The sequence below is a fragment of the Frieseomelitta varia genome, unplaced genomic scaffold (assembly GCF_011392965.1).
Source record: "Frieseomelitta varia isolate USP_RPSP 00005682 unplaced genomic scaffold, Fvar_1.2 scaffold_153, whole genome shotgun sequence".
In the NCBI taxonomy this organism is placed as follows: domain Eukaryota; kingdom Metazoa; phylum Arthropoda; class Insecta; order Hymenoptera; family Apidae; genus Frieseomelitta; species Frieseomelitta varia.
In genome coordinates this window covers 65,166-81,748 of record NW_025109228.1, presented here as the reverse complement: position 1 = coordinate 81,748, position 16,583 = coordinate 65,166, and positions in this window count along the sequence as shown.

Genomic DNA, 16,583 nt, shown 5'->3' with positions numbered 1-16,583 from the left:
AGTATTATATAATGATATGTTGTCTACATAATAATAATATAATATTATATAATTATAATAATAATGATGATTACTGTTTAAATAATAATAATGTGTCGTTTTGTTTCAGTTCGACGATGTCTTGGAATATTGTCTGGGTTTGTTCGCTTGAACAAGCGAATGATTTTAGTCTATCTGAAATTACCGTATCAGTTGGGATGGGAAGGGGGTTATCGAGTGAAATTATTTCCCGTTTTAATCGCGAAATATTGTCTGAGATATACCGGAAGATATCCAATATTGGAGATTCATGGCTGGAACAAAATCTCTCGTGTTCGACTACTCGAATAAAGTACCAAATTATAGTCGTAGCGGGATTATTTTTCACCTTGTTTCAAAAACTTTTTAAAATCAGATTTAGAATTGATTCCAGTTTAGAGAGTATTTCATTTAAACGAAGTATCATTCGATTCGCTATTTTTTTCTTTTTTTTTTTTTGAAATATATTATTCAAACAACCTGGAATAAAGAATTATACTTGCAAGTGGCTACATTTCATTCGAAGAGCAAGGCGACGATATTTTTGAGCAACTAACGAAACAATGATCCGACTATATATATCATCGTTACTTTCGAAATATGCTATTTTATTTAGAAAAATAATATTCGAAATATACTGTTTGAAAAGCTCGAGATATATATTATTCGGACATTATGTCGATCATTATTCGCAATTTTTTTCGATCTTTTTCTCGAAAACACGGGACAAAGACACCTTTGAGCAGCTAATAAATATAAAGATCAAATAATATATTATTCAATTCATCATTTTTCAAGTGCATTATTTGCACGACGCTCGAGTCTGCTGGAGAAAAGGAGAAGAGTCACGTAGTACCCCCGGAGCGAGAGAGGAAACCGGGGTAAAAGCTGAAAGAGAGAAAGAGAGAGAATATTCGGCCTGAATATCTAGAATTTCTGGAAGAACTTTTCCATGAATACACGCCGTGCATTCCCCGGCGACAGGAGCGAGAGGGGAGAGGGGCGTACGAAATAGCATGGTTACCTGCAGGATCGGAAACCGGAAGAGAAAGGAGAAAGGGCCGCTGACGAGGGCGAGAGACGGACCAACGGACGAGGGAATAAATTTGAAACTTAGCGATACAAAGGGCCGTGCTTGGACACTCGCACTTTGCGAATCACCGGTCTTCTGGTTTGTCCCTACTTCTCTCTTTTCTTTCTCTTCCATTTTTCTTTCTCTTTTTTCCTTTTTCTTCCTTTCCTTTCCTCTGTAAAAATCGCGGCCAGACTCTGACCGTTGTACCGTTTCGTTCAGCGATGCACGGTACGGTGCAGCGGCTCGAATTTAAATATTGAAGTGAATGTTCGAACGTGTAAAAACGTCGGACCCGCCAGTTTGCAATGTAAATCTTCACTAGTGAAATTTTCACTCGACGGCGGACGATGATGAGTGGACCGATTCGATTGAGATGGATAAATTAATTGTTTGATTAATGTTCTCTCGTGTTCGTGCAAGAGGTTTTTGTACAAATTAACAATAAATAGAATCTAGGTTAGAATTGCTAGATTGAAATTAATCAGTTTGTTGTTAGTAGATTTTCAGAGATTTGTCGCGTCAGAAATTCTTTCCTGTTAGTTTCTGAGTAGTTCTAGTATTAAATATCGTGACGAGTAGAATTCGTTCGGTTCAAAGCTGAGTTTTATTCTCCCTTCTCGACCCCTTCTTGTACGCAGAATCACTTTCCAATCTAATTAATACGCTTGAAATTTTCCAGAAGACGTTTTCAAATTAATTGTTGCGATGTAGAGTACAATTCCAGCGAATCTTCTTAACTTAATCTTAAACACGCATGGATAAATAAATGAACGAAATAAATAAATATAATGTAATTGAATGGCTGAAGAATCTGTTCAGTGTTGAAACTTGCGATCGCGAAGCATCAGTTACTTATTCAAACTGAATACAAAGATTGAAAGTACGAAACATAAAGGGAAATGCTTTAATACCTGCGGCTACGTCAAATCTCATCAATATCTCACGTGCAAGGGAACACAAAGTGAGGCAGCAGAAATCAATTTTCTTCAAACTCACAAAAACCCAAGAGAAACAAACTAAACAAAAACGATTTCGATCGATTTGATGAGATCGCAGCAAGCGATCGAATTATTTTACGAACGTCTCTCCCTCCAATTGTCGACGTCGAGTCTCGCGGAACAATCACTCGCCCTTAAAGCATCGTTTGCCTCGAAGAACTCGAAGCCGACTCTCTCGAAGACGAGTTGAGAAGTCCGCCAGAGCCGTGGACGACGATCGGAAATTGCGCGACGCAGCTCGATCGGAAGTTGTTCGGCCGACATTGGCCGGGAGTGGCTCTCTCTCTCTCTCTCTCTCCCTCTGATGTCGGTCCAGCTTAACAGCAGACGCTCGACTATTTTCTCTGCCTCTGTTCCGCAACGCCGTGGTTCGGATGACGTGGCCGGTTATGTAAATGTCTCGAGGGAAATGAAAATCGCGATGAAACGAGAGTGGGGCGAGGGTAGAACAGCAATTGAGCGAGCCGTCATTGCCAGACTCTTCGTGGCCGCGGCGTGTCGCGTTCAACTTCTTCGATTACTCATCCGCGCACTCCCGCGGTCTTGGTTTTCATAACCAAGGCAACGAAAAAACGACCTACGACGGTGAAGTGGATGAAGAGAGAAAAAGAGAAAGAGAGAGAGGGAGAGAGAAAGAGTGGAGAAGGAAGTGATAATAGACGGAGGGTGGTTCGAGTCGTTGAGAAACCCGTGGAAAATCAATTATCGACCCGGTGCAAAAGGCTGGAAAATTCAATAGAGGCTTGGATATATAGCCTTTCGTTCTGCTTCCAGCCACCGAAACACTGTTATCGGTGGCGAACAGAGACCACGCGTGGGAGCTACCAACGAGATACCGAGGCGATGGATCGAGTGGTCGATAAAGTGTCGAGCAAACGCACCGTGTGTTGTAAACGCGCTCTGAAATACCTCGCCGCGACGGACGAGACGTTTCTGCGGGTTTCATAATCATCAGGTTGATCAAGTATGTATTGCGCCTCGGAAGTTTTTCGCCCAGAGTTTTTAACCCTGATTCTGATGTACAATCATTGCTGCAATATTTAAATCGTAAAAATATTATAATATGCAACATATGATTAGAATTATAATATATAATTAAAATATACAAATATATTGTATAATTTGTACATTCTAATTATAATGTAATATATAATTATAATGTACAAATGTATCATATATTAAAATATATAATAAATTTATAATAAATGTATAATATAATATAACACACTTATCTGATTCTGATGTACAATTATTGTTACAATGATTGAAATCATAAAAATATTATAATATGTAATAAGAATTATAATATATAAGTAAAATATACAAATATACTGTATAATTTGTACATTCTAATTATAATATAATATATAATATATAATTATAATGTACAAATATGTCATATATTAAAATATATAATAAATTTATAATGAATGTATAATATAATATAACACATTTATCTGATTCTGATGTACAATTATTGTTACAATATTGAAATCATAAAAATATTATAATGTGTAACATATAATTAGACTTATAATATATAATTAACAAATATAATTAATTTAAATATACAAATATACTGTACATTGTAATTTGCACATTCTAATTATAACATATAATTATAATGTATAAATATATTATATATTAAAATATATAATGCATATATAATAAATTTATAATAATATATAATTTATAATGTAATATAATATAATACATTTATAATGTTAATATATACTAGAATATACAGTAATATATTTGTTAAAATATACAAACATATATAATACATAAATATTGTAATAAAAATGTATAAATTATAAACTAAACGCTAATGAGACAATTGAAGAGAAGATTCATGGAAAATGTAAGAGAGAAAGCACTGAAATTTGTTTCAAATTTAACAGAAATTGGTAGTGATATTTCGTTAGTAATCGACAGTGGATTTCAGAAATGCATAGAATTATTTAACCTCCAAATTAGACAGAAGACGATCGTTTTGGTAATTCTGCTGGACTTGTTGTCTATAACGTTGAATGTAACTTTCACGTACTTGATTCTATAGGCGTTCGGACGTTGGCTTCAGGATTCCGGAGACGCGGCGTTAAGACAGTTTTTCACGATCAATCACCGCGTCGACAGAAATGAAACTTTAACCATGATGTATTAGTGAGAAATGCCGGTGTTTCGAGCCGGCAGTAGTGAGGCAACGTGATTAACGAGACAATCGAGCGGCGCAGTGACGGAATGCGACTCTAATATGATGGAATCCCTAAGATTTAATAACAGAACGTTATTAATAGGATGCACTACTCCCTGCGTAGAATTCGTAGTCGACTCGCAAAATATTCCCGCGAGACGCGAAATAATTGAAAAACAATATTGTTCTAACAAATAAATCTAATAGAAGTGGTAATGATTCAAAAATTCATTGAAACGAGCAGTAAATGTGTCAGTGAGTTCAGTTTAATTTAAAAAGCAACAGGAAATTGAAGCACGATGGGAAAAAGGGCGAAAAAAAAAAACAACAAGACACACGACGATTGGTTTCCGCGATAATGGAAATTTTCTCGCGAGTTTGGACGATTTATCTCTCTCGAAATTCCGCGGATTAACCATGAAAATGAGGTGTACCTACGAGGTCGGTCGTTCGAAATGGACTGCCCTTTTGCGTTAGACGCGTCGAATGGTTCTGTGTGTCTTTCTGCGTGTGGAACTTTTGAATACACGTCAGAGTGATTTACGCGACACAACCGAAAATTATGCGCAACCGGCGCGCATATTCCAGCGCGTTTAATATTGCATCCAACGCGGGCCAGCAAGAGAGGAGAACAAAAACCCGCACGGGAAGCAGGGATTACACGGGGTTTCCGGGTGAATTTGTAAAATTCGCTTACAGCCGTGTAATTCGCGGTGAATCAACGCGGCTTCGTCATTGGTTAGCTTAATGCCCCCCAAAGGAGTACGTTAAGTGCCGGTGGAGACGCAGAAATTCAATTACGTCTCTGTGTTACGTTGAAAGAGTTCAACGATACGAATGACCGTAAGAATCGCAGACGATTGTTTCCAATTACTAAATTAAAATTTAACTGGTTCGATCGTTTGTACGTAAACCAGTTAGTGCGTAAAATTTGTAACAGACTTTTCATTAAAAGAAAGAAAAAGATATTTTCGAATATTTGTCACGTGACAGAAGCCAAATCTTTCGTAAGAAAGAAAATACGAAGAGTATCCTAACCTAAAAAAAAATTCGAATGGTGACCTAACCTAAAAGAAAGATTCAAAGGATGATTCTAATCTCGATGGAAAAACAAGTCAGATCACTGCGAATGAAAATGAAATAAGAGAGAGAGAGATTGAACGCGGAGCCGTCGATATATTAATTAACGAATATTGTAGTCCAACTTTCGTGCGAGAGGGGAAGTCGTTTCAGGTTAATTGGTTGAAACGTGGTAATTCAAGGCTTCCGGGGAAGCACTTGTTTACCGCAACTCGATTCACGGAGATTGCAAGAGGTCTTGGAAAGCACCGGAGAGAACTTAATCTCCTAACGCGGGCCCACTTGTTCGATAACAATGTTTCGTTTCGCTATTGTTGCTCGAAATTTCTTTGTCCGCTCGCCGGACAAGGCGAAACAGCCTTTTCATATAACTAAATTCCCATCCGGTTCGTTCTAGACTAGACATTTTCGCAATGTTTTGTTCGCGGTTCCTGAATGGCGTTTCCTCTTCTGACGAATAACACGGCCGTTGAATTGCAATTATATCATCCTTGTCGGATATCGGCAGAAAACTGACTTCACTTGATTATTTTAAATAGAAAGATGACATAGTTGCTAACTGAGACACGCTTGCGAGTCGAAATTACTTTCGGTAGATTTATTAGTAATTTTATACACATATATCTCTTTATAGTATTCTGTGGAAATGTACGGTATTGATTAATCCGTTGAAATATTTATTATCGAAGTTCGTTGCGAAGTTCGAAATAAATAGGATTCTAGATTGCATTTTCGAAAACGAATGGAGTTATTGTTCATTAATTACAGCCTCTCGGTATCGATGGAATGATATTGGAAATTGTTTTCGTGTGTTAGTCAGAGAATTTTTGTGAAATATCGACAGAATAATACTCAAAATTCGTGTTCGTGTGCTACTGTCAATCGCTTATTAATTACATTATCTTAATATCTAATGAAATAGTATGTGAAATTATTTTCGCGTAATTAATTACGGAAATTCTTTCAAAAATTTCGACAAAATGATGCTCGAAATTCATCTTTGTGTATTATTTTCAAAAACAGGTTCAATTATTAATCGTAGGATCTCGATATGATATTTGATAAAGTGGTACGGAAAATCGTTTCCGTGAATTAATTATAAAATTAGTGTCGACGGAAATGGAAGTGAAAATTATTATTCAAAATTCTATTGTACTTTTACAATTGTAATTAATGTAATTTTAATTATAAAATTTTCAGTCAAAGATTAAGAGATCCCGGCCAAAGAATTACTCACAATTGCACGATTTATTTTCAGGGATGAGTCGTAGAAATGTGGCGAAGCTGCTAATCAAGATGCCCACGTTGCATTATTGTATTTAGAGAAGAGAATGGACATTGTTTTAACGACACACTCGCTGTGACCATTCGTTACACCGTGCATTACGTACGTTATATTTTCCCATTGTTCCAGTGTTTCCTCTGGACTGCGTCCAATTTTCTACGAGGGCCATCTGTCCTTTCTCCTCCCCTGTCTCGCCACCCTTTTCTCTGTTACTCATATTAAACCCCGATATCCACGGAAACCGTGCAAGAAAGCTTCTGCGACCAACAGTTTTGGTTTGAAGACAAGTGTAGCAACGTGGCATTGTTAATGAAGGCTCTTGCTTCACGGTTATGTAATACTCGAGGCTAACGAATACTTCAAAAAATACAGGATATTATCACTCAGCGATCGTCAATGAATTTCGTGCTTTCAAAATTCTCCTTCACGCGCAGGGATCAATTGGAATGAATATATCAAATGTCAGAGCAATAGATATTGCATTAAATAAAATTTTCATTATTGCATTAAATTAATTGCATTAATTTAATTTGCATTAAATAAAATTTCATAGTTCTTCTTCTACATTGCTTTGTAGCATTCATTCCAGTTTATTATTTCGTTATTTCGCCTTCAATGTGTTAATTATCGAACGTTCGAGACTAAATTTTAATCAAGCAACGTAACTGAGACATTAATTGCCATGACTTGTGTATATATAAGAAATTGATTTATTAATATTATTATTAGTAATATTTATTATTAATATTATTATTATTATTAGTTAATATTTATTATTAATATTATTAATATTTATATTATTTATTAATGTTATTAATGTCGAATAAAAGAATAAATAAATGGAAGTGAAAGAATATTCAAAATGTTCATTCCGATGACTTTGAAATAACTCTGCGTTCAAAAATTAAATGAAAATCCAATCTAATGAAAATTAATAAACGAGAAGGATTAAATAGAAACGATTGGACGTTTGTAATGGATGAGCAACGATACCATTTAATACGTGGACGGAGACCGTGGTGGCTGCCGCGACATCCGCCAAAGCGCAACTGTAATTCCCGCTGTCTTTTTTATTCGCGTTGGCAATGTAGAGCCTGGATATCGCGCCGCTGGTGCCCATGTCCGTCTTCACGCTGAAACAAAACAACAGAAACGATCTCTTGTGAACCAAATGAAAATTCCTTTGCGTTCGTTGCACGGAGAAACGACGATCAAATGGGGACAAAGAGAGAAAAATTGGACCACCGTGATCTTAGAGATCAAAATTTACAAGCGACATCTTGAAACATGCTTTGCGATTTTATTTCTGCCATTTTATCAAGCTTCGAATGTTAAATGATTTAAAAAGTCGTCTACGGACGTCTCTGGAAAATGTTGAAAAATTTCTCTTTTCGGAAAATGCACCGCCATAATCTTAGAGATCAACGTCTCGTCTTTATAACGACACCTTGAAACTTGCTACACGATTTTTTTCTCTTGGCGTTTTATCAAATTTTGAATATTAAAGTTAATATTTTGAATATTAAATTTATTTTACAAAAAAAAAAAAATGGATTAACACGAGCTCGATGATCAAGGTCTGTTTCCAATTTTACCAATTTCACCAATTGTTTATAACGTACAGTCTCATCGAATTAATCACTTTCGTAAACGTATAAAAAACGTCGTTCCAATTAGAAGAAATCTAAACTTCATTTCACAGCTTGCGGTGCTTGATGGTTCGTTCGTTTGTTCGCTCTTTGCGTTTGTTGCATGGAGTTGTCACAGGAAAAATGACCAAGGGAGAGTTCTCCTTTGAGCAGAAAGAGAGAGAGAAAGTAAGAAGGCGGTGACGTGTGAGAAAGGAAACGGAAAGACGGCGGGGATCGAGGTTGAAGAATGGCGAGCTGGATGGATTGTTACTCTACTGACGCTGGGTCAACGACCTAGCGGCAGTTGAATCGTCGTGGAATAAGTTTAATCTCCGCTCGTCGGTTCTCGAAGCTTCGAAACTTTGACTAGATTTTCGTCGCTGATATCCTGCGTCTCTGACGTTTGAAAGAGGCAAGATATTGGGGACGAAAATTTCCGATTTATTCCTTCGGACGCTTTCCTAAAATTCTCAAAGGTTATGGATCATCCTCTGTCAAAGGCTCACGGAAAAATTAAGAATGCAATCATCTTTAGACGTATGACATATTTATATATTATTTATATTGATTGATATATTATATTGATATTATTTATATTATATATAAATGATATATGATGTATATATATATGTAATAATAGATATATTATTATATTGATTGATATATATTATATATTATAATATTAATAACATTATGCATTAAATAATTATATATATATATATTTATGTGGATATATATATATATATATAATTATTTAACGCATAATGTTATTATAAAATTCTCTAAGATCTGGATGATCTTCTGTCAAAGACTCATGGAAAAATTAAGAATGCAATCAAACGTATGACATATTTATATATTATTTATATTGATTGATACATTATATTGATATTATTTATATTATATATAAATGATATATGATATATGATATATATAATAGTAGATATATTATATTATTATATTGATTGATATGTATTTTATATTATAACATTAATAACATTATGCGTTAAATAATTATATATATATATATATATTTATGTTGATATATATATAATTATTTAACGCATAATGTTATTATAAAATTCTCTAAGGTCTGGATGATCTTCTGCCAAAGGATCATGGAAAAATTAAGAATGCAATCATCTTTGGACGTATAACATATTTCCACATATCTATATATATTTATATTGATATTATTTATATTATATATAAATGATATATGATATATATATAATAATAGATATATTATATTATCATATTGATTGAAATATATACGTTATATATTATATATTATAATGTTATATATATTAATAACATTAACATTATGCGTTAAATAATAATATTATACGTATATTAATATTGATTATTTTCATCAATATTCTTGGTACATTTATATACTGTTATCATGTATTATAAATACATCAAAATTATTATATTTATATTCTTGATGTATTTATGTGTATATTCGTATTAATAGTTTCATCCAAATTTTTATGACATACAATATCATGTATATATTGATATATTTAGTCAGCATATTGTAGTATAGTCTTAGATCAAAAACATTTCGTTTAATTCACAAAAAGCATCGAAAATCATGAATTATCGAAACTTTTGGCTCTTGAAATTATAAAAATTTCAACTGTCTTATCATAATTTGTATTCATATTAATTATCACACTGGTGAAATTAATTTGCTTTGAATTCTAAATTGATTAAAACATCGTTCGGCGTCAAGAAACGATGCTTCAAAAATGAAACAATCCACGAGTCCACGCGTATATATTACACATAATAACTCAGTATTCAATTATATTTATAGTTTCGCGTTTGATCCAACAAATCCCCCATAATGGAATAACGCCGTTGGAACAAGAATCGTCGAAACGACATAGCATTCCACGTTTAATCGAACTCACTGCAAACTTTTTATTCAGCATTTATCATTTCGCGCGTGTATATCGGCGCGAGAGGAAATGTCGTTTTGTCGGGATTCAATTGATCTCGTCCCGGAAATACAGTTACTCTGCACTCGTCAGCGTTGGAGAATTCTTTTTTTTTTTTTTTTCCGCGGGGAAAGAACTCCATTTCATCAATTGCACGAGGCAATCGTGACCGAATGTTTGTTGTTGAAATCACTTTGACGAGCCAAAGCGAAATCGCGCGAAAGACTTCGAGTCGAAGACAATGGAATTGTGTCTGTATAAAAAATTAATTTAACTTTTCAACCACGAGAGAATTCAATTCTCACTTTTATTCGTTAATGTTGTCGATGGACCAGCCACTCTTCATTTGTTGGCCAGTTTCTTTCTTTCTTTCTTTCTTTTAGCGCAAGTTCGTTGGTCTCGAATTGCAACCTGTAGTACAGATTCCATTTAGATTACCCAGCCAGTTGTTTAACGCAGGATCTAGAGTATCTAGATATTGAATCTTTGGATCTCGAATTAATTGCCCGAGGGAGTAATATCTAGATCTTGCGCTGGGTTCCCGATAGGTTATTAAACGTGGAATCTATCTCTATTGCGATATAAATATCCATTGCCTCTGATTGTAATAACCGAGGATAGTGGCTCGCGCAATTTCACGCTCTCGCGGAGATAATTGAAGAAGTGGAATTTAGAGGAAAGAATTCGTATTATAATGAACTTCCTGCATCGAGTAATTTACTCGTAGTCTCGTGTATTGCAACCACCTTCTCTCAATTGTTGGAATTCTCGATATATTGCGATAATTTTACAGTCCATTAATTGGTGTAGAAAGTGAAATTTATCGTACGGATTCATCGTCAATTTAAGTGGCACTCGTTTGTTTTTTCTTTTTGTGTTTTTATTATTGTATCGTATTGCATTTTTTTTATCAATATATTGTATCGTTTATTGTCCAACACAAATTACATATTTCTATAGGAATAATTGGCAATTCGAGAAATTATTTCACTCTGTGTGAAGTTAATATATTACTATATACTGAGATTAATATATCAATATATATATATATATTATATTGCTTCGGTCGCCATTTATATATTAAATGGAATTAATTTCGATTCGTTATTTTCTTTAAAAGTAAAAGCACGAAATCAATCCACTCGATAAAGAATATAAGTAAAAAAAAAATAATAATAATAATAATAATAATAATACGAAGAAATACAAAGATGAAAATATAATACAATACAACAACAAAAATACAAAAAAAATACAATACAATATAATAATAAAAATACAAAAATAAAATAAAATTCAATACAATAATAAAAATACAAAAATAAAATAAAATACAATACAATAATAAAAATACAAAAAAAATACAATACAATATAGTAATTAAAATACAAAAAAAATACAGTACAATATAGTAAAAATACAAAAAAAAAAAATAAAATACAATACAATAATAAAAATACAAAGAAAATACAATACAATATAATAATAAAGATACAAAAAAAAAAATAAAATACAATACAATAATAAAAATACAAAAAGAAAAAATATATTCAATAGCTGTAAGAAATCTCTGGGGAGAAAAGTCTACAAAGTAGTATTAAAAAAATGGAGGGAAACATTTACGAGAAGCTCTCTTTATTAAATTCAAATTTAAGCTCCCTTTCTTAAATTTCACGTAGGAATCATGCCTATTCAGACACGCATGCGTGTCGCTCGCGAAACTGAAATTGACAGATCGTCTTTCTCCTCGTCTAATCGAGTATCGTCGGGGTACGCGCGACGAAAGAAAATTTTTCCCAACGTTCCTCCAACTTCCCCTTCCTCTCGTTGCTATTCCAGGTACACTCGTAAATTCGCTTTGTGTCGTTACCAGTCGGCGCGTCCCGTAAATCGAATGAAAGTGTTTCACGTTGGATAGGCCACCGGTGTTTTAAGGACTCGTAATATGGTTCGCGAGTGTTCTGTTCCACGCGTTTCCGAGCGGAGGGAGAGGTAAAACGATCGATCTGTCACCAGCAGACGCTTCACCGAGGCAGCAACTTGATTTACACCCTCCCCGTGCCCTTTTTCTCGTTCTTAGTTTACGACAGACAGGACAGAGAGGAAAAGGCCTACGACTCTTGGAACAGAGAGCTGCTTGGACAGTTCAAGGGAAGTGAGAAGAACGTGGTGAAAGATTTTCTCTCTGCAAAGTAGCTTTTTATCGACATCGTTCTGTCATCAAATGTTTTCTGATTAACATAGCGTTGTTAGTATTCTCTCTGTTTCTTTTTTTTTTTTTTTTTTTTTTTTTTTTGGGGTCGAAAATAAAAAAATATTAGCTGAAGTTATTCTAGTCTCAGAATATTATGTGATTCGCGATGTTTTTTTTTTTTTACTCGAGGTAACTTTGATGAGAGAAATGCATTCGTGTATTTCAAAAACAGAGATTAGTAATTGAAGTAATCTTTTGTTATTTTGTAAATTCACGTGTATATTTATTTGAGCCAAGTTGAGATAACATTCGTGACCGTTGTTAAGAATTATATTATTGCTGTCATGCAATAAATACGCGCGTAATTGGGAAATTTCGTCTGAAAATTAAACATGATGAAATACCTTGGGAGTTTCAAACGGGTGTCTCAAAATTCCGAACTATTTCAACTGGTGAGTTTCAAGGAAATTTTGAGAATCGTCTTTTCATCTCACCTGAGATCTCACACGTTCTCAAATTTTCACAAAAAAATTGTCGAGTTTGTCAGTCTGCTCAGTCCAAAAAGTGTGTTCCACACATCGAAATTCCTTTTCGCGCGGTAAAGGAAAAAAATGGCAATGGGGCTCCTCCTCTTCTCGCAATGAAAATTCTAAATGAAAGACCCTCGTTCCTCGCGGAGACGATTCCCCTGACAAATTCGCGAAGCTTTAGTTAGCCGGGGCAAACCAAATTTAATATTGCCGGTCGTTTCTCTTCTCCTCCAGTGCCAGTTGCTTGGCAGACCTTATAACCGTGATACGCAATATACCGACCAGTTTGAGGAACACTCGGGCCACTTAGATTTAGGGTTATATACGTCTTCCTTGAGAAGATAGCTAGGGAAAGTGTTGCCCTCTCTCTCTCTCTCTCTCTCTCTCTCTCTCTCTCTCTCTCTCTCTTTCGATTGCTTACTCGCCAACTTCTCCTCGAGGAAAGTCAAGTGGCTCGAGTATCCGCGCCGAAATATTGCTTCCTTCACTCTCGTATATTTTGTTCAAAATATCTCTGCCTCGCGATGAATCAGCGTTTTACTCATTCGGTTGTCAAGGATCTTACATTTTTAGTATTTTTAGTGATACAGAGTGATTCTACTTCTTGAAGGGACGCGCGCGTGACCTTTATTCCTTTCAAAGTTTAGCTCTTCAGCTACATTAGTCCAGATTTTAAGTTCCAAGTGAAATATCGTTCACTGACAGTGTATTTCAATTGAGTGAAATTCTGTTTCAATTGAAATCGAGATAATCGCAATCCCATTCTACACATTCTCCATTTAAATTAATTAAAATTCTCCAATTAAATTTGACACATTCTCATGTTTCCTTCAACAATTTCTACCACTTCTCGGAACATCTTTGAAAATATCCAGAAAGAAAATGGGATCTCTGTGGAAGATTGTTCCACTCTAAATGTTACAGCAGTATCTCTCAAACCGTTTGTAAAACGATCGAGCAATCTTAAACGACTGTAAAAATTCGCCGTTGCGAAGACGCGAAGATCGCGCGAAACGAAAAATTTAACGGTTAAAGGTTAAATCTCGCCAAAATGGAAAAAGTGAAAAAGCGAGTGGAGGAGGGGAGGGGGGGGGGGAGAGGCGGAAGAGAAAAGAACGCGAGCAAGAGCAAACGATAACGGCGGTGGCAACAAGTGCTCTTAACGCCCTAACGGTTTCCCTCGCGGCGGTTCTCTCTCCGATGCGTTGCTCTCTCAAAGGACTCTCCTCGGCTTGCTCTGACTCACCTCTCCGGTGCCGGTTCATCCCAACCGAGGAAGCGGTTATGGGGCTAAAAGGGAGTTACAGAATGCCACGTGGTGGCATCCGAATGAATTCTTAAACCAGCCCTCCCCCCCAACACCCCCTCGATGCAGTTGGAATGCGCGGCAGCAGTCTCATTTCCCGAAGCTTCTTCGCCCTCTCACACCCTTCCTTCTTCCTTCTTTGCGGCAGCTTTCGCCCTCTTTCACCCATCCCACTCCCCTTAACCTGCCTTCTTTTAAATCCTATCTCATCCCTTCTCGTTCGTGGCAGATGATATCGAGAAAAAGATCGGCTGTAGTTCGTACTTAATGGCTCGTCCGTTTCGTCTTCTTCCTTTTATTTTTTTTTATTTTGGTTATTATCTAGCTCACAAAGATTCGCCGCGAGTGACTCGGTGCGACTGGGATAGTTGAAATGTGATTCTTTTTTTTTTTTTTTTGTGGATTGTTGTATAGAAGTGTAGGTCAAGTATATCACGTCAATAATGAAATTGAAATTAATTGATTTTATCAGAAAAGTTGCATATGTATGTATATAATACGTGTATTTCTACGTCTAATTTTAATACTATCTTTCTTCTCGTTGATCGAATGATTAATAGTACAGTTGTAACAAATGTTTCGACGAACTTGAATCGTTCATCCAGTATTTCCCTCACACTTCAAATATTATATTTCCAATTTCATGTTGCACTTGAAATATTTTACAGCGTTCGTTTCCTTTCTATTTATCCACACCATGTGTTGTTTTATTCAACGTGGATGGATCATGTGTATTATGTATATAGTATCCACACGAACCTAACGAATTTATTTAACTAATTTAAGATATTTCAATTCAGTTTTGTGTCTCCATGTTTCTCGTGGTAGGAACACCAACGATAAAATTAAACTGAACGAAAATTTCCAAAATTGAGGTCACTGAAAAATTCAGAGCCAATCGAGATTTGCATATTTGAATCCACCGCCAATCCACTCGAAACTTTCAATTAACAAATCGCTTTGCTAGAAACTTCACGCGTTATCGTATACATTCAATTTTCTACTTCATTATCGTCAACGGAATGAAACAAAATGAGGCTGTTTAATTCTCGATTGGTCAACCGAGCGCGAAATTCAGCCTGCAAGGGTGACCAACCCTCCAAGGGTCGTCGAACGAGGTTACACAACGTTCATCCATTTTCCATCGTTGCATTTATACGCAGCCTATTATCTTTCGGATTGTTTCGTCGAAAGTTTGCAATTTCATCGAGCCGTTTAAAGAGTTAAAGGGGAAATAATGGCACCGTACGAAAATGCAGACAACGCGAGAGAAAGAGGCAGAAAGAGAGAGAATCAACGAATAGTACAAATGGCGTGAATATCTCTCCCAGGGTGAAAGTCGGGGGAATTCGAGGTCGAGTTGAATCGGCACGGACCGATGGTCACGAGCTTCGTTACACGAAGTACGTTTGGACAATTATCGTCACACGTGTTCTCGTCTCGTGACGTAGCGAGCAAAGAGAGTCGGAACGACAGCCGTCGACCTGAATTAGAAACCACTTCATTCCGATTTGTTCGTTTCATCCCCACCAGAAAGCGTCTCCTGAGCTGGTAATTGCTGTTATCTAGTTAGCCACTCGAACTCGCTGCCCATTCCGAGGAATTATATCTCCGCCTAAGCGCGAAACGTTGCAAATTTCGCGCCCGATCTTCCTAAGAGACCGTTCGAGTTCAAATTTCGCGCCTACGAGTTCGTCAAAATCGCGGGACGAAATTCTACTCGAAGCATCATGCTCTGGATTATTATTTATATTAATATATTAATATAAATAATTAATATAATATATTAATTTATATTATTTATATTATTTACATTAATATTATTTATATTATTTTTATTAATATTATTTATATTATTTACATTAATATTATTTATACTATTTTTATTAATATTACTTAATTTATATTATTTACATTATTTTTATTAATATTATTTATATTATTTCCATTAATATTATTTATATTATTTACATTAATATTATTTATATTAAATTTTGCGTCCAGTGAGATTGAGAAAAATTTCTATTTTCATCTTTCAAGATAGAATTCAGTTGCATCCATCTAAATTTTATTTCTCAAGACACACTAAATTTCATTTTAATGAACATAAAATTTTAATTAAATTGTATTTTAATAAACTAAATTTTAGTCGGCGAACGACGCTGCACGTTTAAATTTCGAAATTTCGATGAATAATTAATTTTAAAATTTGAGAAGAATCGTGCTGTTAGTTTGGTTCGTCAAAGTCCTCCTTTTAAACTGACAAACGGCACACGCGTGTAATTACTCAACGTTCCAAGCGAAAATTATTTTTACGTACGAGGCA